We start from the raw sequence: 13,580 nt of genomic DNA, 5'->3' as shown, positions 1-13,580 counted from the left end.
GTAGGTAAAGTACCCATGATTGTGTCTTTCCCTAGTAGCTTCTTGTTTACCTATAGTGGTTTAATTTGCATTAACAAAAGGAACTTCTATAAGGTGTTTTGTTTTGGACATAAATAAGTTATACTCTTTTATTAGAGCTTCCACTATTTGTTTAAGCTTGTTATATGTTAATTGGTTTAATATTTGTTCCATTCCTTGAATAACATGTGAAAATAAAATAACTTTAATGAATATTGTTGCTTCTAAATATATATCAAAGATGTTGCTAAGCCTTGGTAATGTTTTTGTTTGTTTAAATTCTCTCCAATAGCTCATAACAATCCTATTGGGTGGCTGACACTATTACATTTGGTTTTAGAGCACCCAAGTTGCTAAGCTCAATATCTCTAAGATATTTAGTTATGAGTTGAAAATGAAGAAACAATGCATTAAGCCTTCTTGAATGTCTATATTTGTTAATATTTAATTACTATTAACTAAGTGGAAAGCCAAAACATGAAGATGGAAAAGATATTCATGTTGTTGAAGTAAGAATTATATGAAAACATGATTCTTGACAATAAATTAAGATAACTTTAGAATATAAATCTTATATATATATATATATATATATATATCTATTGTTTTTCTTTTAAAAAATTCATTTTGTTGAAAATCAATAACATGTGTAGTAGAATACAATTTTCTGACATGATTATTGACAATAATTTAAGATAACTTTAGAATATAACTCTTATATATATATATATATATATATATATATCTATTTTTTCATTTAAAAAATTCATTTTGTTGAAAATCTATAGCATGTGCAGTAGAATACAATTTTTTGAACCGATAATACTTCCTAATGATTTTTAAACAATAGTTATCATGTCATTGATATTATTGAATAATTGCACACTTGAAATATCAATTGTAAATGCAATGGAAACAATAAAGATAATAGAAAATCAACCATGCATAGTAGACAATTTTTTTACCTTGGGAAACCTAACCTTGGGAGAGACCCAACAATCTTTTCTTGAAAAGAAATTTTCTTTTCAATAATCTTTACAAATTATAAGTTTGTCTAGAAATCCGTGCCAACATTACAAGTCAAAATACCAGTCAAACTTCGTCAAACAAATTTCGGTCAACGCTAGTCAAATCAGTAAAAAATCAATTTCCTACGGTCAAATCCTCACACATGCAACCTATGATCAACCTTCTTGCAGTCAAACTCAACCCAAATTTGTGGTCAACTCGCACATGCGGCCATGTAGTCAACTTGAACATGTTTTTGTACGAATTTTGGTCAAACATTTGGTCAAATCGGTCAAATTATCTCACACGTGTGGTTGGTCAAGTTGCTGGTCAAACTCAAACAATCTCAGTCACACGAGCGGTCTCCAAGAGAGAGATAGAATGATGAAGAAAATATGAAGATGAACATATTTCTCCTTGGCTAAATTTCTCCACTAGAAAAAATGAATGAGCTTGCTATGTTGATGATTTGTTTCATCATGTGATTGTCTATTTATAGAGAGATCTAATATTGAGTGGAGACCTAATAGGTGGCTCCTCATCACAAGAAACCCCTTCACTTATGGATCCTAGATTCCAACTCAACATTAGACTAGAATTGTTTAATCCACTAATGGGTAAAAAAAACCATTAGATAAACAAATAAAAAATTCTCTATAAAAATATATATCACTCCATCCCGGAGCAAGAAATGTGAGCATTGTGGGCCAATCTCCCCTTGCAAAATCAACATGGTCCCATGGGAGAAAGACTGATCCTGGGCCATTCATCCCTAGCCAAATTATCATGGCCCCATGGTTGAATGTATCATTCTCCTCTAGTTAAATCAACATGACCCAATGGGAGAATGTATGCCCGATGATGCAAAACATCAACACTCCCTCTCAACGAGGGAGACATTCTGCATCAGGTCAATCTTACCTCTGAAGCATACAAACTTTCCCTTAGATAGAGGCTTGGTGAGAATGTCCACAATATGCTCGTCTTTGGATATGTACGGGAGGTTCATTGCTCCCTTCTTCACAATGTCTCAGATGAAGCAATATTTGTTCTCAATGTGCTTTGACGTGTCATGAAATACTGGATTCTACAAAATCTTAACAAAACTTTTATTATCACAATATATCAAGGTTGTCTCTTGCACCTAATCAAATATCCCCGCAAGTAGCTTCTGAAGCTACACTGCTTCTTGACTTGCGGCACTGATTGCAAAATTATCCACTTCTACTATATTGAGTGTGATAGAAGTTTGATTCCTAATAAAACAGGATATTAGAGCTGATCCAAGGTAGAAGAAACACCCCAAGGTTCTCTTTTTACCCACTGTGCTCCAGACCCAATCAAAATGAACATATCCCTCGAGCCTCACTTCACCACCTAAGACATATCTAAGAACTTATAAAACTGCACCACATATGTACCTTAACACATGCTTCACTGCAACCTGATGTACATGCCTTGACTCAATGATTCAATCAACTACCTATACATAGTGGGATCCACCAAATTTGAACTTTAAGTGGAATTAGTCAGCTTCTTTAGATTTGTAACCATAGCTGTAGTCATGGACTTCCAGCCTATCATGCCGAATCTCCTTAAGATATGAACTATGTACTTCCATTTCCCAAGGAAGATCTCACCTGGTCTTTACCACACATCAAACCCCAAGAAATAATGCATCAAGCCAAGACCCTTCATATTTAACTCTGAAGCAAACTCCCTCTTACACTCAACAATGAGCCTCTCTACCCTAGTAAGGAATTGATCATCAACATACAACACTAAGGTCAACGGATCACCATCAACAAACTTGTAGTAAATGTTAGGATCCACATCACTCTTGGTGAATCCAAAACTCATCAAGTATCCATCAATCATGGAATATCATGCCTTGGGTGCCTACTTGAGTTCGTACAAAGCCTTCTTCAATCTTTAAACATGGGACTCCTCATGTATCATAAAGCCGTGAGGTTTCTCTATGTACACTTCCTCCTTAATCACACCACTGAGGAAGATAGTCTTTACATCTATCTAATGTAACCTCCAACCCATAATTGAGGTAAGATAAATAATAGTCCTAATGGAAGTGTACCTAGCGACTAGAGAAAAAGTATCTTCATAGTCCTCTCCCTCCTTCTAGGAGAACCCTCTTGCCACAATCACGACTTTGTACTTCTCGATGCTTCTATCTATTACATGCTTAATCTTATAGATCCACTTGGAAGCCACTACTGACTTCCTCTATGGTCTCAAAACTATCTCTAACACATCATTCTTCATGAAGGACTGACACTCCTCCACCACGACATCCTTCCAAACCTACTGACCTGCTGCCTCCTCATAACTGGAAGGTTCAAAATCAATGATGTGGCTCATCAATGCCATATAACTTGAGAAACTTTATGGTCATATGATCTCCCTAAGAGTATCACTGGGAGCTACATTTATATGTGCGTTCTTTAAGTGTTATGAAGCCATTCCAACCTCTTCCTGGTCCTTGTAGCATCTCTAGGTGGGTCCACAAGCTCTGATGGATCTATTGACTCCTCCTGATAGTCTAAAGGGTGAATAATATGACTAGAGGGATATGTGCCCACATCCTTCAGAGCCTCTTGCTCCTCAATATGAATCTCCATATGATACTCTATAGACCTCCTAAGGATACCTCCTTATCAAAAGTAACATCTTGACTAACCTCAATCTGATGTTGTATTGGAATGTAGATCCTATAGGCTTTTGAACTCCCATTATATCCCACAAAATTACCCTTATTCCTATTCTCCTTGAGCACATGGATGTATACTAGAAAACATTTGGTGAGGACTTTTGTTTTGAACATAAATTGTCGTGCTAGATTCCTTTACCCATAAGAAAATGGGTAAATCCTGATCATGAATCATCACTTTGACAACCTCCATAATGGAAATGTTCCTCCTTTTTGAAACCACATTCTACTAAGGGTGTTAAGGAGCTATCAACTCCATTTTGATCCCTGCCTCCTTAAAAAAATCATTGAATTCCTTGGAAGTATACTCTCCTCCATTATTTGGCCTCAAAACCTTGATCTTCTTCCTTTTCAAGTTCTCTACTTGAGCCTTGAACTCATGGAACCCACTGAAAACTTCATCCTTAGTCTTCATGAAGTAGATCCATGTATTTCTAGATAAATAATTAGTGAATGTCACATAGTACAATAAGACACCAAAATATGATACAGTAATCTGTCGACATACATCTGAATGTACTAGATCCAAGATCCCCTTGGACCTACAATCATTGCTTGGAAAAGATCCCTTGGAATTCTTTCCAAGTGCACAACCCTTGCAAACAACCTCATGCTTTGCTTGGAGCTTTGGAAGACCTATAAACATCCTTCTTAATGCTGGTAAACCCATGTAATGTAGGTGAACAAATATCTAATGCTATAACTCACATAAACTGATACTTTCATGTACCAATGCTTGGGTTGGATGTCCTAACTATTTGTATAGTCCTCCTGCTAAAAAACCAATCACTCCTACTGAGTATATGCTCTAGCCCTTAGGCCATACATGAACATGACCATATACAATTGCAACTTTGTAACCTCTATCCTCCAACATTGAAGTAAAGAGTAGGTTCTTCTTTATTGCTGACACAAACAATACATCTCTCATGTGTAGAGAATCTCTGGATTCTAGTTGAAATGATGTTGCACCAAATCCTTTCACTGTATACTTGGCATTATCGCCAATTCCCACCTACAATGTTGAATCTTTATTTTTTAAATCCATGAGAGAACCTTGTGAACCTATCATGTGCCTAGAAGCACCATTGTCCACCAAAATAATATCACTACTATTTATAATAGTGCCTGTAAGAGTAGAGACAAAGAAATATTCTTTTTGAAGTCCATATGCAATCTCATCAAGTTTGGCTTCCTTTGTCTTGTTATGTGGTAACTGCTCATCATCATCATGTGCATTGGTTTTTGATGCATGATGCTTTCCCTTCCTTTTCTTTTGAGGACACTAGGAGGCACAATGTCCAAATGTATGAAAATTTAAGCACTTGATATTTGAAAGATCATTATTCTTCTGATCTTGAACTAGAGCTGGTCTTCCACTTGTAGTTTTGTTATCAACATTTCTTCTTCCTTTTCATTTCCTTGCATGAGCTACAAGGGCTTGAGTTTCTTCACCCTGAGTTCTCTGTAAGCTATTATTGGACACCAATCCAAACTCTTCTTGAACACAATCAGTCCATAACTGATCTAACTTGGGAAACTCAGCTCATGCACAAATACCGTGTATAAATGGATCCCTTGAAGAAGTAAACCGATTACGATTCATTGTAACAAGCTCTGCATCATCAATGGTATCTCCAATGACTTTAAGTTGATTCCTCATATGGGAGACTCTCACGAGATAAGTGAAAACTAAATCTGATATGGACATCAAGATACCACAGATCTAATCCCTTAAGGCTAATTTCTAGATAGTGGTCCCACTCTTGAACAATCCCATCAAGGTATCATACATTTCTTGGGCAATTTTCAAATCAACAACATGTGGAATCAATTGGTCCTTTATGGAGTCTATCAAGATCCTCTTAGCCTTTTCTTCATTCTTTTTATGCTTGGCTTTCTCCTCAACACCTTGTGGTTTTTATATATTTTCCTTTACATAATTCTAAATCTTATTTTCATCAAAGACTTGGAGTATCTTGATCTTCTAAGATTTGAAATTTGTAGCACCATCCAACCTATCTTCTACTCTGAGATTGGGAAACATCTTGACAAGAGATCAAAAATCTAAACAAGCTATTGAATATTGGTATTTGAGGCTGAAATCAATGGTTGATCTTCAACAAAGCTCTGATACCATGTTGAAACTCTTAAGCATGTCCAATATAATACATTATTCTAAACTAATAATTACTTCCACTGATTTTCAAATAGTATTTCTCATGACACTAATATCATTCAATAATTACACAAAAAAATTCTCAACCGTAAATGTAGTAGAAACAATAAAGATCATAGAAAGACAACCTTGCATAGTAAATGAAATTTTTTTACCTTGGGAAACCCAAACTTGGAAGAAAAACCAACACTCTTTTCTTGAGGGGAAATTGTCTTTTTAGCAAGGTTTACAAATAAGAATTTTGTTTAGAAATATATGCCAACATTGCAAGTCAAAACACTAGTCAAACTTGGTCAAACAACTACTAGTCAACATTGGTCAAATTAGTAACAAATCAACTTTATGCAATCAAACCCTTGCACATGCGGTTTGTGGTCAACATTCCTGCAATCAAAATTGGTCTAAATCTTCAGTCAACTCTCATGTGAGAATGTACGAACTGCAGTCAATTCACGATCAAGTCAGTAAACTTCTCTCACATGCATGACTAGTCACGATGTTGGTCAAAATTGGTCAAGCTCGGTCACACGTGTGGCATATAAGAAAGAGATATAATTATGAAAAAATTTGAATATGAACATATTTCTCCTTGGCTGAGTTTCTCCTCCATTAGAAAAGATTGAATGAGCTTACTATGCTGATGATTTTTCTCGTCACATGCTTGTCTATTTATACAGAGCTCTAATGTTGAGTGGAGACCCCATAGGTGGCTCCTCATCACAAGAAACCCCTTCAATTTTGGCGCCTACATTACAAATCAACATTAGACTAGAATTGTTTAATCCACTGATGGGTAAAAAAAACCATTAGATAAACAAATATAACCCACTCTATAAAAAATAGATCACTCCATCTCGAAGCAAGAAATGTGAGCATCGTGGGCCAATATCGCATAGACAAATCAGAATGGCCTCATGGGAGAAAGACTACCCCTGGGCCATTCACCCCAAGCCAAATCAACATGGCCCCATGGGTGAGTGTATCATTCTCCCCTAGTCAAATCAACATGACCCCATGGGAAAATGTTTTCAAGATGCTACAAAAACATCAACACATTTTAACGTTAAAAATTGTAAACAATATAAAAAAGGGAGAGGAGAGTTAAGGAGAAGAAGGATAAGGGAATAACAAGAAGAAGAGAAACTAGCTAGGGGTGATGATTTGTCATCTAAGTTGACATGGAAACCTAAGGTGGTTCCATGTCACCAACTAGGCCCACCTTTCCTACTGAGTGAAAAATGGAGCTAGAATGTGAAATTTACACCCGAAATAATGTAGGGGGATAAATAAAGTACCAATTCACTTCTAGGATCCATAATTCCTTGATTGGATCTCAAAATGAGGCACAAAAGTAATTAATGGAAATATCTTGTCTAGAGGAATCCGCCAATGGAATCAAATTTGAAATGTATACATCCGAATCCTCAAGGGAATAACAAAAATACACATTTATCATTATAGGGAAAATTGGACAAAGAGGCCATACCTTTCAACCCAAAACTCAGGATGGGGCATATGAGTAGTCAATGGAAAGTTTTGTAACAACCCCTTTTGCTACCCCACATGTAAATACCATTGTGTGAAATTGTTAATGTAAATAAATGTAAAAATAAAAATATAATTGATTTAGAGGAGTGTACATAGATTCATAGGTTTCAAGAGGAGGCTTTGCTTGTGCAAGTGATTACCCAAAACTAGACCCACTTCATTTATTCTCCTACATATCTCCCTGACATATTAAGTAGTTTGAACAATAGGCATGGAAGGGGAGGATGGGCCATATGAGTAAAGGATGAGGCCCATGCCACTCCCTATCTCATGGGATGTGTTGGGAAAGTCAACACGTGAGGGTAGAGAAGAGTAAAGAGGAATGTGGACAAAAGGAGGCGAGATCAAGAGAAAAGGAGGGAGAGCGTAGCATATGAATAGTGTGAGAGAATACAACAAAGTAGAAGGAGTGTTGGAACACTGTATTTGGAGAAGAAGTGGCTTTGATCCAAAGCCACATTTTGGGATGTTGTTCCAGTGTGGCTAGTGGTTGAATGTTGGTGTTGGATTGTCCAGTGAAGACTCAGTGGACACAATGACTGACTTAGTGCTTGCTGAGTAAGCTGATAAACCAATAGCTGCTTACTAGAGATCTCATAAACCACTTAGAGATTTCTGAATGGGTTGATAAACCATTGGGATGCTTGTTGGAAGGTTGATAAACCACTTGGTGGGCTGAGACACTTATGTTCTTGCTGAAAAGGTTTGATAAACCACTAATTACTTTCCTTGGAGGTTGATAAATAATTAAATAGCTTGTGAAGTAAGTTGATAAACCACCTGGATAACGAGCTCTAGACTCTTGTACTGCTTGCCTTGAAAATCTAGCTGATAAAACACCCTCAGAGTGAGGTTATTCTCTTGGATTGAGTAGAATTTCACTAAGCCTTAGATGAATCCTTGTGAACTATTTTAGAGAGGCATAAGAGTCACTGTGGTGCTTAATGCATGACGCAATTGACAAATCACCTAGATAGTGTGATCCCTTTCTGGCTAGGTTAACTTGTTATTGGTGTGAAACTCCCTTAAGAAATTAACTCCTCAAACTCTAAAATCAGCTCGGGGGTTGTTAACTACTAAAAATATTGCAGAGTGGCTTGCTTATGGTTGGGTGGAGAGTTGAAACCCCTCCATTAGTTGTTGGCCTACTTAAATACATAGATAAGTATATTTCATTGTTGTTCAAAACTATGTTCATGGCTAGTGTGATATCTTGTATGTCTATGGATTTAATGAATGTATGAATGATGTTGTTCACTAAGTTTATTCATAATTGGAATACGAATCTGTGTGACTATGCTTCGTTATTCGAGACCATGCTCTTCAACATTATGTTATGAATTATTTATACTTCTATGTGATTTTTGTCAATTGTTGTTGATGGCTCTCTGAATGAGTTTAACCATAGACCAATATGGTTCAAATAAACTGGTGCAATTCCTTTGCTAAGCTATGAGTGTTGCATGAACTTGGTGTTGGGCCTTGTCCCCTTTCTTGTCTTTGAAGCTATCATTTCTTGTTTTTAGAGGTACTTGACCTCGTTGTTGTTAATCACACACAATTAGTGGCATCTTGACCTCATGTCCTTATGCCATAAACTTGGATAATTGGATTTGGGGGAGTCACCCCTTTTATTCATTGTTGGTAAAAGGAAATTTGATGTGTTTTATGTGTCAATGGGCTTAGTTTAGTTAGTAATACGTGAAATGGCAAGGACCAAGGGCTGGAATGATGTATGTGTAGCCTATGATTGACAACTCTCAAAGTAAACTGGCATGTGGGTTGTTGATGGAGTCAGGGTTCAGATGAAGTATGCACGACATATGACTAGTGGGATATCAAAGTAAATTGGCCACGAGTTGTTGGATCGAGCGAGGGTCAGATGATGTGTGTTTATCTTGTGGCCAATGAGCTCTCAAAGTAAACTAGCCCGTGGGTTGTTAGATGGAGTCGGGGTCATGATGGAGTATGCATGGGAGGGACCCATTGATATCTATGGCTTGTAAGTTGTTGGATAGAGCAGTGGTCAAGTTGACGTATGCATGAGAGGGACCCACTAGGTTCTCTAACATGTAGGTTACTCAATCTATTAGTTAGCAGTGTCGACACAAAAATAGAGTCGAGGCGAGTATGGTATGGATAGATGGAAATGTTATAGCGAAGTATAGTCACAAAAGAAATGGGGCCAGACTATTGGAGCTCATGACCCTAAGTCCACATGGTGAGCACCGATAGAAGTAGGGGATGTTTGTGGATGCTATGTAATAACCATGAGAGGTGTTAGACTATCAAGGATGACATGGTAGGTCCACGAGGGTGCATGTGGGTGCCATGTGGTGGTACCTTGCTGACATGGCATTATTTAGTTGGTCAAACTTCAAATGGGCATAACTTTTGATCCAGGAGTTAGATTTATATAAAGTTTATATCGTCAAAAATCTCTTGATGAGTTGAGCACAATGGTAATATCATTAGTTAATTTTGCAAGATTTAAATAAAGAGGATTTTTCTAACCCCATCTTCATAACAAATCATGGAGGCCAGGTTAATTATGAAGCAACATCTCCCATGACCTGTGCAGGTTTAAGTGGATGGGAGGGAGTGTTACAGAGTGATATAAAAGTGAAGATTCTACACTATACCTTAGGAGATAAAATTTGTAGCTTTGATATAGGGTGGTATTAGGGTGCCCAGGTTCAACACTTGAATTAAATGGACCTAGAGAGTAGCGTTGGAAGCTCTGTTAGGAATTTCAAAGAATAATATTTAGTTGTTGAATTGAGGCTTATGTGATCCATATCAAGTTAAAAAAAGTTTTTCGGCATAAATCACATGATAATACATTTGTCGATGCATTTCGAACCAACGAGTGTGGTTCATCGTCAGGACAAGTTGAAGAATCAGATCATGGCTACAAATTAAATAGGGAGAGCAGATCGTCCAACGGCTAGGTTTGACTGAAAAACGGCTATATTAGGTCAGACTGGACAAACAACTATAATTGACCAAGAAATGACCAGATATAACTATTCAAATTGTTTAACTATAATAATATCATTATGTTAAAACGAATATTATTTTAATATTTATCAAGTGTTATTTTAAGTAAAAAGTTAAATGGATTTTGGGTTAACGATATTACATTTAGGGAATATTTACCATAATTTTGATTGAAATGTTAACATATAATAACTATTAGTAATTGAAAGGATTTAATATTAACTAAACTAATAATAATTAATGATATATTATTATTATAATAACGTTATAGTATTAATCTTCTTATTAATGGCTTGTGTAACTAATTAATATAAATTTAACAGTAAAGCCTATCTAATGGGAATAAGTGTTAATAGATCCAGGGATATTAGTAAGGAATTTAATAATAATTAAAATAATATTAATTATTGTTATATTATTTAAACTAGATTATTCAGATTAGACATGAAAAGGGAATATTTATACTAATATTTAACGTGTATAATTAGTAACAGTATGGATTTAATATTAATTAAAATAATATCAGTTATTATTATATTTTTGTTATAATAAAAGTATTATTCTTATTATTAATGGTTAGATTATCTAATGGGAACATATATTAATAGATCTAGGGATGTTAGTACTTGTAAGGATTAATTGTATTAATATAATATGGTTATAATAATAGTATTATTATTAAAGGTTTGTGTAACTAATTAATATAAATTTATTAGTAAAGCTGTCTAATGGGAACATCAACTTGCTATTTAAATATTAGATAATTTAATCCATTTAGATAGTTTAACCCTTTTCATGACTATTTAAATGGGTTAAATTATCTAATGTTTAAATAGCAAGTTGATGTTCCCATTAGACAGCTCTACTAATAAATTTATATTAATTAGTTACACAAACCTTTAATAATAATACTATTATTATAACATTATTATATTAATACAATTAATCCTTACAAGTACTAACATCCCTAGATCTATTAATATATGTTCCCATTAGATAACCTAACCATTAATAATAAGAATAATACTTTTATTATAACAAAAATATAATAATAACTGATATTATTTTAATTAATATTAAATCCATACTGTTACTAATTATACACGTTAAATATTAGTATAAATATCATTAATTATTATTAGTTTAGTTAATATTAAATCCTTTCAATTACTAATAGTTATTATATGTTAACATTTCAATCAAAATTATGGTAAATATTCCCTAAATGTAATATTGTTAACCCAAAATCCGTTTAACTTTTTACTTAAAATAACACTTGATAAATATTAAAATAATATTCGTTTTTACATAATAATATTATTATAGTTAAACAATTTGAATAGTCAAATCTAGCCGTTTATTGGTCAATTATAGCCGTTTGTCCAGTTTGACCTAATATAGTCATTTTTCAGTCAAACCTAGCTATTGGACTATCTGCTCTCCCTATTTAATTTGTAGCCATGATCTGATTCTTCAAATTGTCCTGACGGTGAACCACACTCGTTGGTTCGAAACGCGTCGACAAATGTATTATCATGTGATTTAAGCTGAAAAACTTTTTAAAAGAATATTTAGATTAATCAGTGATTATTGTATGCATATGGATGTTGATTTCATAATGTTAACAATTGTGATTACTGACCTAAAAATTACTTATATGTTAATTTGTTTTGTATCTGACATACTAACCTAATATCGGATGTCTCAGTTAGTTCCACATCAACATGCTTAGTTCAAACATGCGAAGGTGATGGATAAATATGTCTATTTGTATCAGATTTAACTAACATACATGTGTGTATGACAACACATAAGTAGACACCAAGTAACATTAGGGAAATCAAGGAATGAACATCATAATAGTGCAATATAACACTGATAAATATGATCATTACAAAGAAGAAGACTAAGGTGGGAAAATGTGAGGTGAAGACTCCCCTAATTGGATGGATACCCTTCTAGGACTAAGGGCAAGGTTGAGAAGTTGTAAGGCTAACAATGAAAATTTTATTAGAGCTTAGGAGAAGCAAGCAAAATTAAATACAATAATATTGAAGAGCGTATCAAATCTATAAAGGAAGAAGAAACATGAGCTAGGTTCCAACTACCTAGGATAGCATAAATACAAGCAGAGCCCATCCAGACTTTGGAAGCATGAATGGGACGCTAATGGAGTACAATGTAACAAATATAAGAAAATGCATAGGCAAGTAAGTGAAGATACGGTCCGAGGAGGAACTCCATTCAACACTCCAAAGAGAAGAATAGGAAGTCATGAGAAATTTTCTAGTGTTGCAAATAAGAGACATCACCAATAGAGAATGAATGAGAAAAACTTAATGCTGGAGGAATTTAAGAAGGAAAAACATCCTACCTTTGATGGAGAAGTCAAGAAGGCCAAAGAGGCAGAAGCATGGCTATTAAGAATGAAGAAGTATTTCAGGGTGCATGACTACTCTGAAAACATGAAGGCCAGAGTAGCCATATTCAACCTGAAGGGAAAAAATGATATCCAATGGGAAGACCTGAAGAATATTAAGGTAACTAGATAGAAAGAGTTATCCTAGAGGAGAGTTTAGAGATATTTATGGGAGAAGTACCTATCTAAAAGGTAATATGAAAACAAGGTTATATAATTTCATGATGATAACTTGGGGAAACTTGTAATTGATGAGTACACTAATAGGTTCTTGGAGCTACTAAGTTAAGTTCCTTATATCAAGGATGAGAAAGTAAAGATTCAAAAGTACCTCAGGGATAACACAGGCTTATAGGGAGAGAATTGAGTTTGATGAGTAAAAAAATTGGAGGACACCATCCAGAAAGTAAAGTACTACTATGAATAGTCCAAGCATAACATTGAATTCCAAGTTGATTGGGAAGTAGGAGGTAGGCCTATTTTCAAAGGAAAAGGGAAAAAATCTTCAGGAAATCACCCAGGAGGAAATAATGTCAAGTTCACCACACCTTCCAAGGGTGAGATCAAACAAAAATATACTATTTCTAGTAGATATTGGTCCTCTAAGCCAACAAGATAAGAACCAACGCGATTTAGAAGTGGACCCATACAATGTTGGACATATGGAGAAAACTACATGCAGA

The sequence above is a fragment of the Pinus tabuliformis genome, chromosome 6 (assembly GCF_031772625.1).
Source record: "Pinus tabuliformis cultivar Carrire ecotype Pingquan chromosome 6, CPIR1, whole genome shotgun sequence".
NCBI lineage: Eukaryota > Viridiplantae > Streptophyta > Pinopsida > Pinales > Pinaceae > Pinus > Pinus tabuliformis.
This window is presented reverse-complemented; position numbering follows the sequence as displayed.